The 22921-nt window shown below is 43.9% G+C and overlaps 1 protein-coding gene across 4 annotated transcripts in view; it reads left to right on the top strand.

Moving 5' to 3' along the window:
• The window catches only part of brat (tripartite motif-containing protein brain tumor), a 277009-nt gene that overhangs the window by 103696 nt on the left and 150392 nt on the right, over nucleotides 1–22921 (top strand). For all 4 annotated transcript variants that reach the window (XM_072302626.1, XM_072302627.1, XM_019044027.2 and 1 more), the window contains exon 2: nucleotides 7558–7607. The gene's annotated coding sequence lies outside the window, so the exon portion shown is untranslated. The remainder of the gene's footprint in view (nucleotides 1–7557; nucleotides 7608–22921) is intronic.

The following is a 22921-nucleotide window of genomic DNA, read 5'->3' as shown; positions in this document are numbered from 1 at the left end:
TCTAGTAGCAGAGCCTCCCTTTTCTCTACATCACTCGGCATGTACGCAAATGAAAGTGAAAAAGGCCCCGTAATCCACGCAGTGTTGCAAAATTGTGCAGTCACGTCTATTTGTATAGACGCAAAAGCAGCTTACTTACCAGGAGGATAATTCCTGATTTTCTAATAAAAAAAAGAAGAAGAAAAAGGTCAGATGAGGTCACTTTCTCGAAATGAGTTGAAAGGATTTTTTCCCTTAAGGTTTTTATCTGACAAATGTCTCCTCAATTTTGCAACGTAGTTCATAGGGAATTTCACGATAAGGAACTAATGGCTGGATAATGCTGCAGGATAGGATTCTCTCACTGCCGTGCTAAGGAAGAACGTCGTATTAACATCCGAGAGTTGCCAAATTTCCCTTTGTATTTTTGTATTTCTTTGTATTTTTGACTGCAATCGTGCATATATTTCCTTGAAAGTTTCAGATATTTTAGATTAAATTGTGTACGAAATTGTCTGAAAATTTTGGAAAATAATATTCGCAATTTTCCCAGTAAATTCAGTTTTTATCGGAAGAAACTTGGCAACGTCTGAAGGCTCATACGGCGTTCTTCCTTAGCACGGCAGCACAGGTCCCCCGAGAAAATTTCACTCCGGAAATTTCCCTCATTAGCTACGATTTGGGAGGACCTCTACGGCCCTGAAATTTTCGGCGCTTTCCTTACTCAAACCGAAACATGAAAGGTTGAATTTTACGTCGAGACTTCTCCATCCTCTGAGCGCAGCATTCTCTAGATCATGACAGAAAATGAGTAGACGCGCTCGCGGCGATAATGTTTATCAACTCGGTCCCGTGTTTACAATTAACTCGAATCCACAGTTCTCAGCAATTTTAATAAGTGCATAACAATGGCTCCGTTAAAGCGAAGCGGCGGCAACATTAGTCAAGGGTTATCTCACACGGCGCGATAGGTGTTTACGCTTTATCCGGGGTCAACAGACGAGCTCCGTGACCAGATGCAGTCACAGGTCGCCGAAAATAAACCGCCGACCCGGCATGTTAATCCAATGCCATTACTTTCACGTTCAAGATTAGATACAAAAATCTAACCTGAAATCGCACCGGCTAAGTAGTCCAGAGCCGAAATTCCGTGCCAGATGCGGGACGCCCGAATGGACGTCTTTGTGCTAACAGGAACTAAGTTCATAGGGTTTGCGTTTAAGATAGTTCCTTTTAGCATAAATACGTCTCACTCACAGATCCCGCACTCATGGCTTCTTTTAGCGCACATGTAACTACTTCCGGGCAGCGTAGATTTATCCTCGCCATGACTGATAAGCAACGTGCTGAGCGATTTGTTTGACGAACACGGCTATATTTGACAAACTCGCTCCTTGCGACATCCATCAGTCATCACCAATCAGGGGGTTCGTAAACGTAAGGTAACAAATTCGTGCGGAAAAAGGAGCCTAGTCGATCGAAACTCATTCAGCGTGCAAGAAAGGAGGACCTTAATTTTAACATACTCCTCTAGTTTCTAATGTTTCTGTCAGTGGCGTGGCGTGAATTGCGATGTATCGATTGTTATGCCATTTAAATCTATGGTAAAGAATCGATTATTGAGGTGTTCGCTGCGAACACCCTCTTCAATTCTTCATCGATCCTTTTCCATAGGTTTAAATGGCATAACAATCGATCTATCGCAAAGCACGCCACGCCACTGGTTTCTGTTAACATTTGAATCGCAGAAAAATAGAAGGAAGGAAGTTCTTCTAGTTAGGTTGCGTCGAGATAGACTCGTGACCTCGCTTGGTCCAGTATGTTCATCGAGTGGCTCATGCAGGCATTTTTCTTTGAATAGTCGTAAATCACTTTAAAGTTCAAAAGCTCTCAAATAAACTGTTAGCATTGCGCTCGCCTAGTCGGAAGTTGGAAACTAGTGAACTGAAGTTGTACTTACGAGCCTAACGACTAAAGTGCATCGAGCCAGCCGTGCATGAACCTTGTTAAAACATTAGATTTGCCGGCTTTGAAATTCCTGAAAGTTGATGAAAGTTGCGTTTCAGAAGTTTCTAACCCGCATGCACTTTTACCGGGCGTATTTTCTTTGAAGTGCCGGCAGTAGAGCGCGGCGAGCCGTTAGTTTTCGATCGGTGCAACTTGGATGCAAAAATTGGATTACAAGTAATTTTTATTCAGCGAGGGGGACCTCATCGATTTACCGACGTATTGCAGAGTGGGATTTCTCAGAGCGCCGCGTTCTCTGTCATCAGGGTCAAAAAACGGGAGGTGGAGTGCGTTATTTTATACCGATCTGGGGTTTTTGCGATCACGCGTAGGTAAGCACGTTATCAGTTTTTCTACTTTACGACGCAATAGCTCAGTGTTTTCGCGTTGGTTGCGTAAGGAGCATCGCACGTGAGGCGAACTGATTTAGAATTTAGTAGAAATTTGGATGGAATTATCCTCATGGTAGTGCGAAAAACTATAGTTCGACGGAAAATGTTACCCGCATACTTCAGTTTTTACTTTTGAATTTGGTGGGAAATTGTGTGGCAAATGTGAAAATAAGGAAGCTTGGAAGATTCTGCATCCTTGCAACGACAGGTCATACCAATTATAATAATAATATATAATTCTGGATATTTTGAATTCATATGTCGGCTGCTCTTGAGGGCCCTAAAAGCTCCATGGCCTAACCTCAAAATTACTAACATGTTCGTACTCTTACTGTAAAGGTACTCGACGTTCATCCGACCTCACGCTGTTTTTAGAGTACCTGTATAGCGAGAGTATGGACAGATCGCTTCATGGAGGGCCTAGGGCCCAAAAGTGAGCCACCCTTCTGACCAACTTCCAACGCACAAAATTTCACTGCCTGTCTGCAGATTCCAATTCTAACCAAGATAGCCGAGAATGCACAGAAATGAGCGTTCTTCCGCGAAATTGAGTGAATTTATGCAAAAACTGAGTCAAACACGTGCTTATTAAACGACGGTTCGTAACAATAGTATTGGTAAATCGCTCTGGATACTTGAAATTCATAAGTTGGCTGCATTTCTGGGCCCTAACTTTATTCGCAGAAGCATCGGTGAAGGCCTGATGTATTTTCGGAGTTTCACATCTGTCCATACTCTCGCTATACAGGTACTCTAGCTGTTTTCAGCCCTGCGACACGCGTTAACGACCCCACGGTTGAATTTTCGGAGTGGCGGAAAATCGGATCAGACTTGGACGGAGTTAAACAGAAAGGAACCAAGCCACATCGAGATCGAACCGAGAAAAAGAGGTTTAAAGTTTGGCTCCTGCATAAGATTCAATGTAAAAGATGAACTTCAAGTTCAATTTCTGCAAAATTTGCTCCAACAAAAACTTAGAATTTTTGGCGATGGATAATGGAGCAGTGGTTGAGTTCAAAACCACTCATGACTCAATTTTTTCCAAAATGTGGGTTGGTTCCATTCTGCTTAACTCAGTCCGCTTGGCAACCCGAGGCGGGAGCATCTCAATTTGTTTTTGTCGAGGCATCGGCGGGCGGGCGGTGCGAGGAGAGACAGAGAGGCATCAGTTCTCACGCGCACTCACGATATCGGAGACAAAATTATGCAACGCGGAATCGGCATGACTCGACGTCGACATCGACGGACGACCGGGCCCGATGTTGTCGAAGTGGGGGCTCCGTGTCATCCGCCACGTCCGGCCCCGGATATTCCTACCGACTGGTCCGGCACCGTCCTCAAACGAAACTTCTTTGTCGCGAGGCGTGGATCATCGATTATCGATATTCCCCCATTTGAAACTATGGTAAAGAATCGATTCATAACGAACACCCTGTTTATCGATCCTTTTCCGTGGGTTTTAATGGCAGATCAATCGATTAATCGCAAAGCTTGCCACGCCAATAAAACGTCTCATGTCCCGCCAAACTGAGCGGCCATTAACCCAGTCCGATCCGAACTCGCACCTTCCGCGATAACAATTTTTTTTACCCTAACCCCCCCCCCCCCCCCCCCCCCCCACCATCCGCGCGCTTTGTCAATCGCCTCGTACTACGTGCGCTCTTGCAGTCTCCGTGCTCATGTTTTGGAATTCCTGTAATCTTCCACTCGTGCGAGCTAACCTCGATCCGGGGTGATATTTTGGTAAATCGTTCGTGCGGCCATGCTTGAAGAGAGGAAATCGCTAATGGTTCAGTTGCTGGAACACTGCCGTGCTAAGGAAGAACGCCGTATGAACCTTCAGGCATCGCCAAATTTCCTTTGATAAAAAGCCAATTTCCTGGTTTTATGAATTTTTCCTCCCGATTTTTCAGATAATTTAGTTCGCGATCTCACCTGAAGTTCCTGAAAATTTCAAGGAAAAACATTCATAACTTGTCTCTAAAATAAACATTTTATCGAAGGCAATTTGGCAAGTGGGTGAATTCAAATCAGGGTCAAATTCCAGGTTCTATTTCCTCCCAAAATTTTTTTCTGAATTTTTGGGCAAACCAAACTTTATTTTGACTATCATTAGGTGTAGACTTAGGAAATATAGCTCGTCGAGCTTAATAGTTGGGCTGAAACCCGAATTTCCACCGTCAAGTGTATCACTTCCCAAAATTCGCCGTAATTTTGACTGATTTCCAAAATTTTCATCTCAGAGGTGACATATAATACTTTTAATTAAAAATTGAACACAATTGTCATAAAAGCATCGCCGAGCACTAAATTAAAGCATAATTGAAAACATGTAACCCTTTCATATCTTGCAGAACCAAAAAAATTAAGAAAAAATTCATCCGTCATGAAAGATATCTGGAGCTTATTCTGCTTGTCTTTTAGACAGTTCCGTCTGTTTATCAAAATGCGCACTGTTTTCGTTTCACACGAGAAGAAGCTTTTATTTCTTGGAATATTGCAATACAAAATGGATCAAACACACCGAATTTTAAAACTTCGAGTGGGCGTGTACCCGCTGAAGTGGTAATAAAGCCAGGAAAAGTTTGAGGACTTACATTAACATAACAATTACACCGGTCAATTTTTTTTTTTTTTTGATTTTGGATTTTCCGAAGATTGCGAATGGTTTCGGAGTAGATTTTTGGCGCTGATTCTGAAAAACACCTCCATTTACCTGTAGGTATCAATGCGATTTATCCTGGGAAAGTTCGGAATTTTTCCGGAGAAATCGGAATTTTCCTTAAAAATTTAGCTTTTCCAGAAGAGTCAATTTTCCGGGAGAATCTGTGCACGATGGAAAAAACACAGGAATTTTTCGATTTCGTAGCCTAAGATACATAAGGAACCCTATTGCACCCCTATTAAAATTTCCTTTCTTTTCCTTATACCAAGGTTTTCCGGTCCAGTTTCATTAAAATCAATTAATTAGTCACCGAGATAGTGTTTTAAGCCACGGCCACCATCTTGGATTTTCGAATTTTAAAAATTTGACCAAAAATTCAAGTTCCTCATTGAAAAGTACCCACGGGTACCAAGTTTCGCGTAAATCGATTGATTAGGCTCTGAGATAGCATTTTAGGCTATGTCCGCCATCTTGGATTTTCGAATTTTAAAAATTTGACCAAAAATTCAAGTTCCCCATTGAAAAGTACTCCCGGGTACCAAGTTTCACTTTAATCGACTGATTAGGTGCTGAGATAACATTTTAGGCCACGTCCGCCATCTTGGATTTTCGAATTTTGAAAATTCGACTAAAAATTCGAGTTTCCCATTCAAAAATACCCCCGGTACCAAGTTTTGCGTAAATCGATTGATTAGGCGCTGAGATAGCATTTTAGGCCATGTCCGCCATCTTGGATTTTCGAATTTTGAAAATTCGAATAAAAATTCGAGTTTCCCATTGAAAAATACCTCCGTGTACCAAGTTTCACTTAAATCGGTCGAAAAGAGCGCCTACAGGGCTTAAACAAACAAATCCTAGTTGATTAGGCGCTGCGATAGCATTTTAGGTCATGTCCGCCATCTTGGATTTTCGAATTTTCAAAATTCGACTAAAAATTCGAGTTCCCCATTGAAAAATACCCCCGGATACCAAGTTACACTTAAATCAGTAGAAAAGAGCGCCTACAGGGCTTAAACAAGCAAGTCTCAGTTGTAACAGTTTTCCACTCTGTCCCACTAAACTGGGACATGGGACAGGATGGAAACATATGGGACAGGATGGAACGGGACAAGATGGAACGGGACAGGATGGAATTAGCTGTTTTTTAAGCTTATCTCTAACAGTATAGACAATTTTGGTGTTTTTTTTCACGGAATATTTAGTAGCACGTCCTAGAGGATCGGAATAAGAGAAAATTTTCCCTAACGCACACTTCGAAAGTATTTTACGAGCTGATATTAGTGTGTGTGTGTGTATGCTTGACGCCCTGTTGGTTATCATGTATAGCATTCTGTTTGGCATCATTAATGGCGTTAATCTTGCACAAAAATTTGCGAGTTTCAGAATTTTTGCCATCTACGACGTGTGAACTATTCAATCAAAACAAAAAAAAGTCGTTTTTGGAAAAACCTCAACGTTACGGCAATCATTTAGAGCTTATTACATCGTTGCCATGTCTCTCCTGACTGTTCCTGACCGTTGCTCGGGACAATGATTCTAGCGCGTGAAAAAGTTATTGATGGAGCAAAAAATAAATTGACATATTTTTTTTCTCAAATTCAAAAGCATTACCTATCATCTCCGATAAAGTTTTCTTAAATAATCACTCTAGTTATGCTACAACATCGATTTAAAGTCAAGAACCAGGCTCGGGGGACACGCAAATTTGGGACAAATGTAGGCAATTTGCACATTCAAAGTTCTCCTAAATTTTTATTTCAGTCCAAATAAAGTGGGAAATAGCATGTAATAGTCAACAATAGTGTGGAAAATGAGAAAAAAATTTGATCTGCCCATGTTTCTCAGATTATGACGATTAAAACAGATCGGGACACCAAATTAGACGCTTATTTGAACTCACCCAACTCTTGAATTTTCATACGGCGTTCTTCCTTGGCACGGCAGAATAGTGCAGGTTATCATTTTTTCAGGTAGGGTGGAAATTCGAACATAATCGTGTTATCGGCGTGAGGGTGACTGCCAGTGGCGTAAATGTTGGGCCGGCAGGGCCCGCAACGCTAGATGGGCCCCTCAGCTCTCATGGGCCCAGTCCCTTCCTAGAGTTTTAAAAGGACCCCGCTCACTTCTTTTGGAAAATTGCACTATGATCGATTTCCAATTTTTTTTATCACATTAACATTGTTTTGGTCCCGATGGGACATGTTCTCCTGCGTGTGATTCGTAAAGAGGTGCCAAGCACTGACGCGCAAATCATGACTTTACTATCCTCGAAATAATTTTTAATATATTTCGTGATATTAGGCATGAATCATTTTTTTTTCGTAATACCTAATGTCTTTTTTTTCTGCTAGCGTGCGTTTGATTTTTTTCGTATTTTTGGTGATTTCCGTAACTCCTGTTTTGCACCATACTTTTTTGGTCCAATTATTTTTGGCTATCACGCATGATATACCGCGCTATATTATACGCATAGATACAAAATTGCTAATTTCTGTTTTTCTCTTTCTGTTACAGAATGGCATTGAGGGTGTTATTTGCCTGTGATTACTTGAAGCGCAGGAAAGGTAAGTGGAAATGATGCGCAGTTGCTTTTACATACAAGTCCTTTGTTTTCTCTCGCTGACGGTTTCCGCTCCTTGTGACGCAGCGCACCTTTGCTGCCTCCAGTGGTGCCAAGTTTCGAACCATTTAGACTTAATACTCCCGTGTCACCGAAGACAGCAAAAAAGTAATTTCGTTAAAAGTTCCCTTCAAAATTTGACCGACGGTGAGTCAATATTTAAATCAGCTGACTGGTGCAGCTAAACAGTAAAATTCGTATTTTTTGCCAGAAACGAGAGTATTGAGGGAGAAGTGAGTGCGCTTAAATATTTACGCCATTCCAGACAAAACAAAATATTATCCTCAACATTCTTCGGTTTTTCGCGAGAGAGCAGTATCTTTTTCTATTCATAGCTGCCCCTTTTGCCAATTTCTATCCTTCACTGAAAAGAAATGTATCGTGGATACAGAGTCTAGACCCTTGAAAAATAAATATCAAATTGAATCGTTGAAAATACCGTTTTCAATTGGAAACCGTAGTATAGAACTTATTTTAAGGCTTTAAAAGTCGAGTTTCTGTTCGAACTTCTCCTAGTCTGCTCCGCTCCTCTGCGGACAGACAGACATGGTTTTTTAACGAAATTATTCAAAATGGCTAAATTCATCCGTATATAGAAGTGATTGCAATTTCTAAAGAACCAATTGCCGCATATCGACAGTGAAACTGCAGAAATGCGTATCTCAGTTCGCGGCGCAGCAGACTTCTTGTCATACCCTATTTTCCACATGGAAAATTTATCTTTATCATTTTTTGAAAATGTCATGGTTTTGCTCCTCTTCATACAGATTAATCTGTATATATTTTAAATCTTGATATTTGTTTGGTCTCCTTTTAAAATATACAATAAGAGTTAAGTTTTCAAAACACCGCAATCGAATTACGCATTTCTAGAGTCCCTTTATACTGAGGGTCAAGACAATATGAATCCATTTCTGATTGGCTCCCGTATTTTAGACTTTCACAGTGTCTCAAACGAGAATAAAGATTACATTTTCACCGATTGCAAAGATTGTAATCTGGAATGGACCAGGGAATCACGGGTTCGGCAAGGAACAAACGGAATGGGAGAAGGAACGGAGAAAGGAATTTGAGAATGGGCCGATCAAAGATTACGAAAAACGTTCAATTTCTGTAATCTTTATTCCCGTTTGTGACTCCATGAGGTGGTGTTGTCTTGATTCTCAGTTTAAAGGGACTCTACGCATTTCTGCAGTTTTTCCGTCGATACACGCGTTAAACGCGACAGGATCGGGAGGTTTGGCAACGGTGGCGCTCCCCTCGGTTTACACTCGCGCCACGCGCATTCGGTGCGCAGTTGCAACTCCTCGCCCGGGACCATTTTTTCCCTTTAATCCGAAGGGTCATTGCACCCCGAGCCTCCCCTCGCTGCAGCTTCGGGAACCCTCCCTCTCTCCCGGAGAGCGTGTCACTGAAATTTATGAGCGAACACGAGCTTTTGCCGCGCCGGGGATGAAGGGACGTCCGCCCGGGGTTGGCGGGGTTGGCGCGGCTCAACCTCAATAAACCCAAACCTGTTATTTTGATCATTATAAACCCAGGAGCGCTCCCGGCTCCCGGCAACTTGAGATTAGTTCACCCCTTCCGTTACCTTTGCCCCGCTGCGCGGCGGGTCCTGAATCCGGGGACGGGGCCGATCGGTTGACGGCTGAAAAATTTGACCGTAACGCCCTACACGGTGGACGCATTTCTCTACCGTATTTTTTTCCTCCTCTCGCGCCCAAGGGCTCGGAAGCTGCAGGTTTTCTCGCGACTGGGGAAAGTCAGTGAATTGGTCGAAATGGAGATCTCGCAGGTGTCAGGGATTTGCGATTCAAGTACAGATTCCTACACTGGAAAAAAAAAAAACACATTGGATCTAGAGTTCAGACTCTCAAAAATATTGACAAGAAAAAGGACTCGTGATTTAATCAGATTTAAGCTTAAATCAAAAGGAAATCCCCTCAAATTAAGATGCTTGGTTCTTGATTTAAGCTTAAATCTGATTGAATCAAGAGTATTTTTTCTTGTCGATGTTTTTAAGAGTCTGGACTCTAGATCCCATGTGTTTTTTTTTCAGTGTTGAAATGGAGATCTTGCAGGTGTCAGGGATTTGCGATTTAAGTACAGAATCCTACGTCAAATTTGGCGAGAAACTCGAGGGCGCCATTGGTTTTTTTCTGAAACAAACCCCGAAACTCGAACAAAACTCTCAAAGTTGAAGTCGTAACGAAGATTCGAGTGTTGCCAAATTTCCTTCGATAAAATGTTTGTTTTTGAGGAAAGTTATGAATATTCTTCCTTTACATTTTCAGAATCTTTAGGTGAAATTGCGAACAAAATTATCCGAAAAATCTGGAGAAATATATTTATATGTTTACCAGGAAATTCGCGTTATATTAAAGGAAATTTGGCAACGTCTGAATGTTCCTCTTCAGCATGGCAGTACTGCCGCTCCTTCCTGGGCCTCAGAGGCGCAGGGATCCTTTTCGGTTGTCACCGTATGGGAGATGCGAGCCCACGTTTAAGCTCACACAGTAGTACACGAGTATGAGTGTGAGTCAGATTGTGACCCCGTAGGAAGGGAAGTGGCAAGATTACGGATGCGGAAATTCAGCGGGCCGATCTGATCGTGTCGTGAGGTTGGCGGACGGAGTGCTGCTCGCCGTGCGCCGCTGTGTCGTGCCCCCAGATGTCGTTAACGTCGCTTTTCGCCCCTCGTCGTGAGCGGGGTTGTTGTCGCAATGTTCGGATAATTCGCCTAATTCCACAGCTCCGTAGAAAAATGGATAATAGTAATAACATGGCTGAGGGTTTCCTGAGTAGGGAGATGCTGCTTGCCCAACAAGGAAAAGTTCCTTGAGAACTGCAACTTGTGGTCCTTATCTACCGGAAAAAGGCAGGTTATTCGAGAGGCTGCCTGGTAAAAAAGTTTTCCAAACAAAGGAAAGATTCAAAGTTTAGGCCGCTGAAGAGGGGTTTCCTTTCCCGGGCGCGCACAGGGAAAACACTGGTTATTTTCTAAAAAATACTTTTAAAACGCACTTTTGCGGAATACACCCTCTGCACCTCTCCAACCTACCACCAACACTTTTCTGTTTCATTATTCGTCTTTTCAAAGGTGAAAGACCGTAACTACATTTCAACTTTCCAAAATGTCCAATGTTCCAAGTTGTATACTCATGGTGTCGCATATATTGAATTGTTAGATCCATTTAGCATCCTCATAGTAAAGTTCAGTTTTTCTTCCTGGGATCCACGCATTGGACACTTTTGTGCAAAATGACGCCATAAACTAAGTTTTTTCGAAGTCAGGGAATTCAACCTAACCCTGAAAACTCAGGAACTGCTGCTGCGGAGCCATAAAATCGTTCTCTCTAGCTATAACGACGCACTTTTCTATTTCAAGAGACTGCGGGCTTAAACTTTTTAGGGAAAATTATTTTTATGAGAAATCATGCCGTCCCCCCCCTCCCCCTAAAAAGAAGAACATTGAAAATTTAGGGAATTTTAAAGTCAACAACACTGGTAAACCAAGGAATTTAGCATTCAAGGAAACTTGTTACCCTGAATATGAAATTATCTCTTTTTTCTTTGAATTGATGAAAACTCGATTGTAAATCGATCAATTTCGTTCGAATGCGTCCAATTGTTGCTGTTCAACGACTCAGTCGGTCGATGTGACAACACAGAGGACGTCCGCAGCTGGTCCCCGGTCGTCTGGGACCGGCTGCAGAGCTCTCGGCGCAGGTCCAGCGTGCATTATCAACTATCGTCGGACTCCCGTTCTAAACCATGGTACAGAATCGATTATCAAGGCGCTCACCTCGATAATCGACCCTTTTCCATGGTTTCAAGTAGCGGACCGATCGAGATATCGCGGAGCACGACGCAGCGAGACGAAGACGACGGAGGTTCGCCTGGAAATCGTGAGTCGCTTTACAACCGGGCTGTCGCCATTAGATGGAAATTTATTGTAAATCCATCCCGACACCGCACCGATGCCTCATGCCTCCCCCACCGCGGGCCCGCGACCCCACCTAGCAAAAGCACGGCACGCAGCTCGTAGCGCGGACTCGAGCCGCAGGCCGGCCGTTGGTCGCGCTCCAACGCCACCGTCGTCCCGGGCTCCGGAAAGTTCTTCCCAGCGAAGATCAGTCCTGATCTCGTCCACAAAATTTTCCCAATCGGGGAAAATTCTCCTACCACGATACCACTAATTCACTGGAAAAAAAAAACACATTGGATCCAGAGTCCAGACTCTTAAAAACATAGACAAGAAAAGGTACTCTCGATTCAATCTGGAATCTAGCTTAAATCAAGAACCAAGCCTCTTAATTTAAGCGGATTTCGCTTTGATTGAAGCAAAAATCCGATTGAACCTAGAGTATTTTTTCTTGTCAATGTTTTCAAGAGTCTGGACTCCAGATCCAATGTGTTTTCTTCCAGTGTTACAGAGGATAGTTAAGATAATTATAATTAATGTTGCATATTTTTTACTCTATTTTGGGTGGTTACAACTACAATTTTTTTTTGAATCTTCATCATTTTCACAATAATTTTTATTTCTTTAAAAACTAATCCTTTTTCTGTCGTGTTTTTCCGTCGCAACCACCTGCTTCTACTAATAGGATCGCCAATCGTTCCACTGTCCCTTTGTTTTCTTTGTTGCTCTATCTATCAATGTCAGTTATCAGTCCGCTGGAAACCCTGGACGAACGTCATAGAATTTGCCATCATTAGGTCGATCGCAGCTTTTTTTTCCCCCGTGGAGCCACCAAGTTCTTACTCTAGTGATTGGAATTTTTTTACTTTTTAATTCCCACAATCAAGGGTAATATCACAGAATTTGTTTCCTACTAAAAATTGTCGTTGATCAGGGATTTTTTTTTATTTGGGTTCTTAAAAGTAACCAATAATTTTTTTTCTCTCTTTCGACAAATTCTAGGTAGTAAAACACCCTAGGAAAATGTAGACGGTGCCCAGTCAGGGGTTTTTACTAGCTGACGTCACGTAAATAAGCACAAACGGAAGTTGGTAGGTACTTAAAAATCGTTCGAACGAATCGAAGAAATCAAGAATTCTTGACACCATGCTTTTCATTGATTTTTTATTGACTGCACTCGAATAATGAGATCCTCATCTTAAGTCATCTCAATTTCTCAGCGATAACAGTCGAGTATTTTTATTTTACCAATTCTCTCATGAAGAGTCACAAGGCGGCTCTTCACTTTCGTAGTGCGGATACTTGTATCTACTTACGTACGAATATCGGCCGTAATAGCTGTCACCTCGAAATGACACGTTAAGAGCTCGATTCTTTACTTTTTTCAGATGACTCATGCAATTGTTGACACTAGTCCTCACATCGCGTCGAACGTATTTCCTCTCCCCGGAGAGGAATGCCGTAAGTCATCCGACAGCTCACTGAAAACAAATCTCGGTGTATGTACTAAGAAAAGGGTCAAATTACCAAGAATTCAGGGAGGGTTCCATTTGATCCCAGTTTTTTCTTGGTACAATTACCATTTATGGAATTGGTAATTTTACCGAGAAATCTCCGTAAAATCATTGAACTTTCTCGGTAATTTTACTGGACCTTGGTAAAAACGCCAATATTTTTTATCCACTGTGGTAGAATTACCGAGATAAAATGGCAAAGTTACCGGGAATTGATTACCAATAAAAGTGGTATTCTTGCCTGAAAAAAAACAGTAAAAATACCGGTTTTTAGGTAAGCTTACCAATCTATCTTGGTAAAATTACCATTAATTGGTAAAAAAGTGAGATGGTAAAGGTACCAACGGACCTTGGTAAAAACGCCGAGAATATTTTAGTATCTAAAGCTTTTCAGACTCGGATGGCGTGTTCGGCGTTTCGATAGGAATCAGGGCCGAAATCGAGCGGAGTAGTCGGCGGAAATCGCGGATGCAGGAATTCCCCGGGCCTCCATTTTAGGAGCTTGTATTCGAAACGAGTCACGGTACGTAACGCTCGTATCGCCCGTACATACGGACTTACACGGGATGCCGAGCCGGGCGCGGGCAGGCTCCGTGAAGCATCGCTCCTTTGGGTGTAGCCTGGCAATGGCGGTCCTCAGTCATGTTCCGTTCTGGGACATTAACTCCGAGTCTGACACTGAAGCAACCGACGCTCTACGAAGGGATGCCGTGTCAAGTGTTGCCGATTGCCCGGGATCTACTCCTGTGACTTCTCCATGTTTTCCAGGTGTTGAGAACGAGACTGCGATCTTGTATTATCATCTGGACGTGTCAAAGTGCAAGGAAAGAATTTTGATAAACTCTTTTTGTCTATTTTTTTCTTTTTGGGAATCGTTTCAATAGGTCTTGAAATTTACAGAAAATGGTTTTACTTGATGACTGATTCAGAAAATCGTGAGTGTTGCTCATGTCGCTATTAATTTGCAAGGAAATCTCGTATTATCATCTGGAAGTGTTGAAGTTCAAAAAAAAAAGGGAAAAAAGTTTTTTTGTCTATTTTCCTCTTCTTGGGAATCGTTTCATAGTTTTTGAAATTTGCAGAAAGGGTTTTACTTGATGACTGATATGTCCAGAAAATCGTTAGGGTTACGTCTCTATTAACTTTCAAGGAAAGCTCATATTATTATCTGGACGTATTAAAGTTCAAAAAAGAGGAGAAAAAAACTCTTCTTGTCTATTTTTTTTCTTGGGAATCGTTTCATACTTCTTGCAACTTTAAGAAAAGGGTTTTGCTTGATGACTTGATGTTACGTCGCTATCAATTTTCAAGGAAAGCTCGTATTATCATCTTAGACGTGTCAAAGTAAAAAAAAAGAAGGAAAAGGCTCTTTTTTTCTGCCCCCTTATTTGTAATCTTTCTACGATTCTTGAAATTTTACGGAAAGGGTTTTACTTGATGACTGATATGTCCAGAAAATCGTAAGTGCTACGCATGTCGCTATTAATTTCCAATGAAGTGAAATATTCAAAAGGTTAAAATGGAACCAGTCGGGGAACAATTACCCTGCCCGATCAGACAACGCAGGAGCGTTACGGCGCGGTCTCTATTCCGACCCGGGTCGCGGAGGGGTCGAACCCAGACCCGCTGCCCCCTCCCTGGTTGGCCGCCCACTCGCGACTCCGGAGCAAAGCTTCCCGTTGCCAGATGGGTCAACTTTAGACTACTGGAGTCCCGGTGAATGGACTTTAGCTCGGCGATCCGACTCCCGCGTCGGGATACAGACGACTGCACTCGGATTAGCCGCTGGTTGGAAATGGTTCTGCGATTAACCTCAGCGCTCCAACTCCGCGGAGCCGAGCGAGGGCCCGAGCTTTTTCGTCGATAGAAAAATGGTGAACGGTGCAAAACGGTAACAACCGTTAAAGGGCCATTACCGCCCGATCCCGGTGTCAGTGGCCTTGGACCGGCGGCGGCTCCGAAACTTGGGAAAATCGCGGAGCTTTACCCCCCGGCCGAGCTGTGTTGCCTCCTGAAAGTTCGGGAGCTTTTCGTGTTGAAGAAGGAAAATGGACTTCACTTTGCTGTTAGAACGATTATTTTCGGCTCATCCGTACGAGCACCTATCTTGTAGGGTTGCCACAGTCAGGGAAACCCGGGAAATGTCAGGGAATTTTAAAAAGTCAGGGAAAGCCGGGAAATGTCAGGGAATTTTAAAAAGTCAGGGAAAGCCGGGAGATGTCAGGGAAAGCCGGGAAATGTCAGGGAATTTCAAAAAGTCAGGGAAAGCCGGGAAATGTCAGGGAAAATGACGAAAATGTCAAGGAAAACTTGTTAAATCACCTTCATTTGCTTTCTAGCATGGGTTTAAGATTTTGAACAAGAACTTTTGCCTGAAAACCATTTTCAATTATGCCTTCGTAACCATCCGTCATTTGCACAACAGGTCCCACGTCGATCCATCAGCAACAAGTCCATGCAATTCAACGGATCCATCCACGAAATCGGATTTTCTAATAAAAAGCATATCTACCCAATCGTTGTAGGGAACCGTGCTTGCTTTTCCATAATTTTCTTTGTTGACGGATTACTTCTGATACGTGACGACCAGCCGATGTTCCCCGAAAAACAATCGTATTTTCTAAGAACTCGACGAAGTGGCGACATATTCAATCCGTTTCCGGGGGAGCCAGCCGTGGTGGCGTTGTTGTTCTTTATCAGGATACGCCCCCCCCCCCCCCCCCCCCCCCTCGGTGCGTCCCTGATAAGACACGTGGATATCGTCGGGTAGTGCGTATCGGTTCGGGAAATGCGCCTCCTTTCCAGTGGCGCAGCGTGCTTTGCGATAAATCGATTGATTTGATATTTAAACCCATGTATAAAGATCGATTCGCAACGGACACCTCAATGATCGATTCTTTACCATAGATTCAAATGGGGAAATATCGATAACGGATCGTTCACGCTCCTTTCCCGGAACGTGTGCGGGCGATCCGGGCCGTAAACCCTCGGAAAGTATTGAATTATTTTGCACCCTCAAAATAAAGCACAAGTGAAGGCTTTATCGGACCGCCCGCCCGCCCCTCCAGGAGCTCCCCCGATCGGCCACCCCTCTCGTAAAAGTTTCCCTATTGTCCCTGCTCCCAAGTTCCGGGCTCCGCCGACGCAATAATTTTGTTTCACGTTGAAGCGCGGCTGTGCATCTGCCTGCCTGCCCGGGTTGTCAAATTCCGGACGCAGCGTTGCCGAATTGCTAGATTCCCTCATGCGTACTGCGGGAATAAAACGCCCCGAATGGCAACGTCGGGCACTTTGTGTGTGTTACAGGTTTGGACCGAGTTTAACAGAGAGGAACCAACTTTTTTGGCTCGTTTCAGAAACCGCACATCGCCTCCGTTTCCTCGAATTTACACCGTAGCGTGCTGAGCAAGAATACCAAATATATCGGCATGCGTCGTGGAAATTTCATCAATTGGATTAGAAAATTCGGAGAAAATTGTGGAAAATTTTCTTCCAGTTTTTTCAAAGTACAGTAGACTCTGGATTATCCGGCTTCGTATTATCCGGATCGATTTTGCAACCATGTAACTACGTACGCATTCCGATAAATGAGCGGATCCGCGGAGAAGCGGTCGCAAGGCGTATTGGCGCCTGCAAGGCTGAAGGAATACTTCGCGCATCGCGCCAAACAGTGAGATCGGCGTGGAACGCATTAGCGCCTACTAGATTGCATAAATACTTCTCGCAGTACGCCAAACGCAGTGCAGTCGGTTAGTTAGCCTAAAACGCACATTAGCGGCTACAAGACTGCATGAATACTTCACGCATTGCGCGCTTTAATCGTTGTATTGTAATTTATCGTTGTCGGCTACCATTCACAATCACCACTGAGTCCTTCAGTTTGGCGTTAACCTTTTAAATTCGTGTTGGTATGTACATGATGTATTCATAATAAGAATAATAAGGTGTTTGTGTTTACTATTATTATCCGGATTTCTTTTTCATCCGGATCGGGCCCGGCACCAATTAATCCGGATAATCCAGAGTCTACTGTATATCACGCGCAATTCTATCTTGAAAAATCTGGCAGTTTTAAGGAAAAGCATTCGTAACCCTTCTCAAGCAGTAACATTTTATCGGAAGAAATTCGGCAACATGCGAATGCTTATACTATATTCTTCTTGAGCACGGACTGTATTGTGCTTTCACAAAGGCGTCTGTATATTTGGTGTTCTTTTCCGTGTGCATTGTGAAGGACAGGGACTATGCCAACCTTTGTTACCTTTGCGAAAACTTTTCGGCAATGATTGTTGCCGACATCATCCGCCTTTATGTTGTAGACTTTAGTATCTTCCATCTTGAGGTCGTCTCTAGGTCGTAAAATTGGATGAATCTGAGGGACGGGGGGCTCTGACTTCGGCTTAGGATCCACCGTCTGATAAACGTTTGATAAATGTCATGTGATGAATCATTATTCAACCTTACCTACATTGCCTGAACAAAGCAGTGATAGAGATTACTCAACTGAAGACTTTTTTCACACGTTTTGGCGCCTTATTTGTTTTGAATGTCAAGCTATCCTTTTGGTGTTTCTCTTAGATAAATCATCACCCTCCTGACGTAAAGACGTAGCTACACTTTGCATTGGACCATGCCGTTCATCTGACTCCATGGTGGTCACCTGGGCTCATCTGAAAGCGTAGATACGTCCTTTTGTCGAAGAAATATGCAGTGAGGAAAGCGAAGTCAAGCGTGAAATCATTATCACTCTTTTCCAAAACGTAATCATTTGATAGTCATTTGTTTCTCCTACGCACTTAACAACGAACAGTGTTTCGTTATCAGTTCCGTTCATTATTGGGCAATTAAAGTCTGTCTCTTATTAGTTTGACTAATTGGTGTCTGATATTTTATCACGACTGGTGGAATCGGAAGGCTCTGCTACTTGATGCGGACTGTTAAGAGATGAGAGTAGTTTTCTGCCGTGCTAAGGAAGAACGCCGTATGAACCCTCAGGCGTTGCCAAATTTCCTTCGATAATACACGAATTTCCTGGGAAATACATGAATATTTTTCTTCCAATTTTTCAGATAATTTTGTTCGCAATTGCACCTTTAGTTCCTGAAAATGTCAAGGAGAAATACACATAACTTTCCTCAAAAATAACTATTTTCTGAGAGGAAATTTGGCAACTCTCGAATGTTCATACGGCGTTTTTCCATAGTACGGCAGTCTTGAAGTCGCATCGTGCGGAAACTTTGAAATAATTACTGTGTATTGACTCGGTCTAATTGAAAACGAGATGAATGCATCTGAATCTGAACTCCTTATCTTTAATTTATCAACCGGTTTTATTCTGCCCGCGACGAGCTTGGCTTCATCGCAAACCGAAATGAAGCAATCACGAAGTCGAGAAGTTCGAAAGTACCTCGCTATTGTTTTTCCGATGGTCTGATGGCGAGATGCCTCCCAGGAGGATCCGGATACTGTTTTTTACCGTGCAGACCGTGGTTCTCATCTGACCGAGACCATTATCTTTCCTCATCGGTTCCTCAGAACCTGGAATCAATTTCCTGGAACTTCGTAACAATCGGATGGAACCCTCTAGCTTTTGTGGTGAGAGGGTTACCCGCGTTAATATTAGACGTTGGAACTTCGTGTTTCTATTGATCTCATAATTTGGCACGAGTGCGGTCCTGTTTCAATACAGGGTGTCTACAAGTCCGGAAAAAGTACTAATTTCCTAAGGGCGGTCCGGAAATACCGAAAAAGTGCGGAAATTCTGCAAGAAGGTCCGGAATTTTGCTCACTTTTTTGTCGTGTTGTCGCAATTTGAGCGAGAAATTCAAATTTTTGAAATTTTTTGAATCTTTTCAAATGGAGGTACTGAAAAAGTACAGAATTTTTCTGTTGAGGATGTACTGATCCAGCAAATTGACAACATTATCTTTTCTCCTTTAAAACTTATGGAAGTATATCGATTCATGGAGGGGCCAGATGCTCCAACAAGAATCGATTATTTAGCATAGGTTTAAAAGGACGGAATCCGGTGTTGCCAAATTGCTGGATCCGCCTCTGCAGCGTGCCGATTATTGAAATTGATGGACAAAGCTATAGATGAAGAGGACAAAAAAGATCTGGAGTGATCCTATCGGTGGAAGCGGGTGGTTGCAATAGACAAAGGAGGTAGGTAATAGACTAACTAACGGCAACCCACGAGAGACCCGATAATTAGTCCATCATTTTCTCCCTTAGTCAATAGGACTCACCCATTTGAACCAATAGGATAGCTCTAAACTCCCTATGTCCTCTTTGTCTATCGCTGAGTCTATCAATCTCAATATTCAGCTCGCAGAAGAGAATCGTGACAACGTCGGCGGTGCTTTTTCCGTTCCGCTTGGTCCATCATTTTCTCCCTTAGTCTATAGGACTCACCATTTGAACCAATAGGAGAGCTCCAAACTCTCTAAGTCTTCTTTGTCTATCAATCTCAATAATCAGCTTGAGAATCGTGACAACGTCGGCGGTGCTTTTTCCGTTCCGCTTGGCGGCGGGGCGCGTTGCATCATTTCTCACCGCAGCGTTACCTAGATTGTGAGTCTGATCGCGGAGAACTGGTTCCTGTCGACCGCCTGTTGCCTTGGCCCCGGACCCCGCCGCCCCCTCCCCTCCGGCCCCCGGGCGCGCACCTTGCCCGAAATTTTCTACTCCTCGAAAAGGATCCGTCGGCGGCGGGTATTGTTGTCTTTGCTTTCACCGCGTTTTTTGTGAGCGCCTTCCCTGAAGGAGCCGGGAGAGGAAGTCCCGAAGAAACCCACCTCCGAACCTCCTTGAATAGATCATCGAGCGAAGATTAGTGCTACATAATTACCTGGATCCGAGCTCCCTGAGAAAGGTGTGCGCTCGTGCAAAGTTATACCTCGGGAAGGTTGAGGTTGAGGTTGAGGGGTTCCGCGCCGCGCCGCCGGTTTTGGCCGCGCTGGAATTCCGAGGGCTGACGAGGGTTGCTTGTCGTCGCGGGAAGATTCCTTTGTGAGGCTCCCGAACTTGGATCCGACGCTGTTCGGCCTTCTCGGATGTCTGGGAGCTGTGCTGCCGTGCTAAGGAAAAACGCCGTATGAACCTTCAGGCGTTGCCAGATTTCCTTTGCTTAAACGCGAATTTTCTGGTAAACTTGTGAATATTTTCCTCCCAATTTTTCAGATCATTTCGTTCACTATTTCACCTGAAGATTCTGAAAATTTCAAGGAAAAATATTCATAATTTTCTTCAAAAATGAACATTTTATCGAAGTAAATTTGGCAACTCTCGAATGTTCTTACGACGTTCTTCCTTAGCACGGCAGTGTGGAACGCAAATGTTACCGGTTTCGAATCCATTTCAAAAATTTGCGGAACTTCCTCGTTAGAAAACCGTTTCCAGAGTTGCCATAGTCAGGAAATACCGGGAAATGAAGGGGAATTCTAAGGAGTCAAGGAAAACCTGGAATTGTCGGGGAAAATGACTAAAATGTTGAAAATGTCAGGGAAAAATTGTCAAGTCACCTTCATTTGCTCTCTAGACTAGGTTTGACGTTTCAAGCAATAGATTTTGAGTGAAAACTATTTGAAAGTAGGTATGTCTTTGTAACCATTTAGCATATCTTCAATTTTCTGGGAATTTTGCACAAATGGGACAGGAGAATGTCAGGGATTTAAATTACTTCATTCTGTGGTAACCCTGCTGTTTCCTGGCAATTCCTCTTGGAAAATTCCTCAGGAACGTGCTCTTCAAAACTTAAGCTGTGACCGCAGTGGCGATACCTGAAGTTTGGCAATTCTGTTTTCCTCATTTAAATCCATCGAAAATATCGATTTAAGGTGAGACAAGCAGCCTCGCCAACAATCGATGGTTTAAATACATTTATATTGAGGGAAAACAGAATTTCTAGATTTCAGGTGGCTCCACTCGTTGTGATTGTGACGTTTAGTGGTTACCCCTGGGAAAAAATTATGAAATCCCTAGTTTCCATGTTCATTGGTCGTTGAAACACCGCCCTTCGAATACCTCGGTGATCCCAGTCATCGACAGCGGTAGTGCATATCTTAATTGCTTCCGCTTTGAATTTATTAATTCACACTACACGCGTTCGCATCGACCGATAAATCCTAGGTGGATGCGTGGATGCATGGTATGCGCTACTGCAGTGGTGACACGTGCAACTCATTCATTGACTGGTATGCATGTTGATTGTTAAGTCTTCGGGTTTCAGGCGTCGTCGCTCACGCCTCGGTCCATGCCTTGCTCGTGTCGTAGTTGAACTCCTCGCTAGAATACTCGAGTAACTTAGCATCGGCTATCCGAGTAAGGTGAACGCATGATGCATGAGCGTGAGTCCCTCTGCGGACTGATGGTTGAAATTGATAGACAAAGCTGTAGAGAAAGAAGGTAAAAGGGACATGGAGGTGTCCTCATCGAGTGGTTGTAATGGACAAAGGAAGCAAGTAATAGACTTACCGAGACTACCCCTATGGTTAGTCCATCATTTACCCCCTTAGTCTACAAGAACCACCCAGATTAGCCAATAGGATCGCTCCATATCCGCTCTAGCTGAAGTTCGCATATGGGTGAGTGATAATTCCAGGCTTTCTACAAGTCCGGAATTCCTGGAAAGTCCGGAAATGATACTGATTTTTCCAGGGCGGTCCGGAAGTACTGAAACAGTATGGAAATTCCGTAAGAAGGTCCGGAATTTTTGTCGAAAAGCGAGAAATTAAAATTTTTGAAATTTTCCGAATTTCGTCAAATGAAGGTCCTGAAAAAGTACTGAATTTTTCTGTTGGGGAGGTACTGAATTTCTCGGGAATGTCCTTAAAAAGGACCGGAACCGTACTGATTGTTGGCCAGCCTGTTTTAGCTTGACACCCTGAATCCAGAAAAGCCGTTCTATTTTAAACATCCATAATTGTACCCTGGCTTCTTATCGCTCTCCTGCGATGATCGATGTCGGTACAGAATCCGACAATTATTTCGCCTCCGTCTAGCGCAGCCCTGGAGCGGGACCCTGAAAGGACCCGATCGGTGACGAAACCGCCATCCGCCGATTACGTGTAGGTTACGTTACGCGCGGCGTAAGCGAGCCCTTGTCTCCTAGCTCCGGGACGGAGCGACTAGGAAGTCGTACGCGGCGCTCCGCCTGTTGCCGCGTCTAGCATCCTAGAGTCGCGGCGGCGTTGCCGGGCGGTGCCCCCCTCCCTCCCCGCCACGCTCCCGAGGGGGGCTCGCCCCCCGAGCCCGCGAGGGCGACCAGTCGCCGGCACCGCCGAAGACCCGAGTCTTCCGCAATCGCTCTCCGACCGATGACTATTCCCATTCCGTCAATTCCCTTCCGTCGAGGTCACCCCCCGCCACGTCAGCGTCGTCGTCGCGCGCCGTCGTCCGCGGGTATCCTTCTTTTATGATTTTATTTACTTACAATGCCGGAGCGAGCCAATGAGCCGGGCGTAGGCGAGCTCCCCCCCCCCTTTCGCACCCCCCCCCCCCCCGCGCGCCACCCACTGGGGCTAGGCTCGCCCGTATCTCGTAATCTTGGAGTGTTTTATTGGATTCGACCACGATGGACTTGGCCTGTGGTTGCCGGATTTTACACGCTACTTCAAATGCTGCAGTGCCCAGGACTAAAAGCTCCATGACCTAACCTCAAAATTACCGAAATTTCTGCTCTCCCACGGAGAAAAAAAACTTCGTGCGTGGAACCTGAAGTTGAGATCATTTGGACCTGTGAAGTTTTCGGATCACGTATCTAAAAACTTGAGGTCCAGCTACCGAAGTTCGGGTCAGACATCTAAAGCACTTCGATAT

Source organism: Bemisia tabaci, chromosome 7, assembly GCF_918797505.1.
Source record: "Bemisia tabaci chromosome 7, PGI_BMITA_v3".
NCBI classification, from domain to species: domain Eukaryota; kingdom Metazoa; phylum Arthropoda; class Insecta; order Hemiptera; family Aleyrodidae; genus Bemisia; species Bemisia tabaci.
Note: the sequence above shows the minus strand (reverse complement) of the source record. Positions and strands in the feature narration are given on the sequence as shown.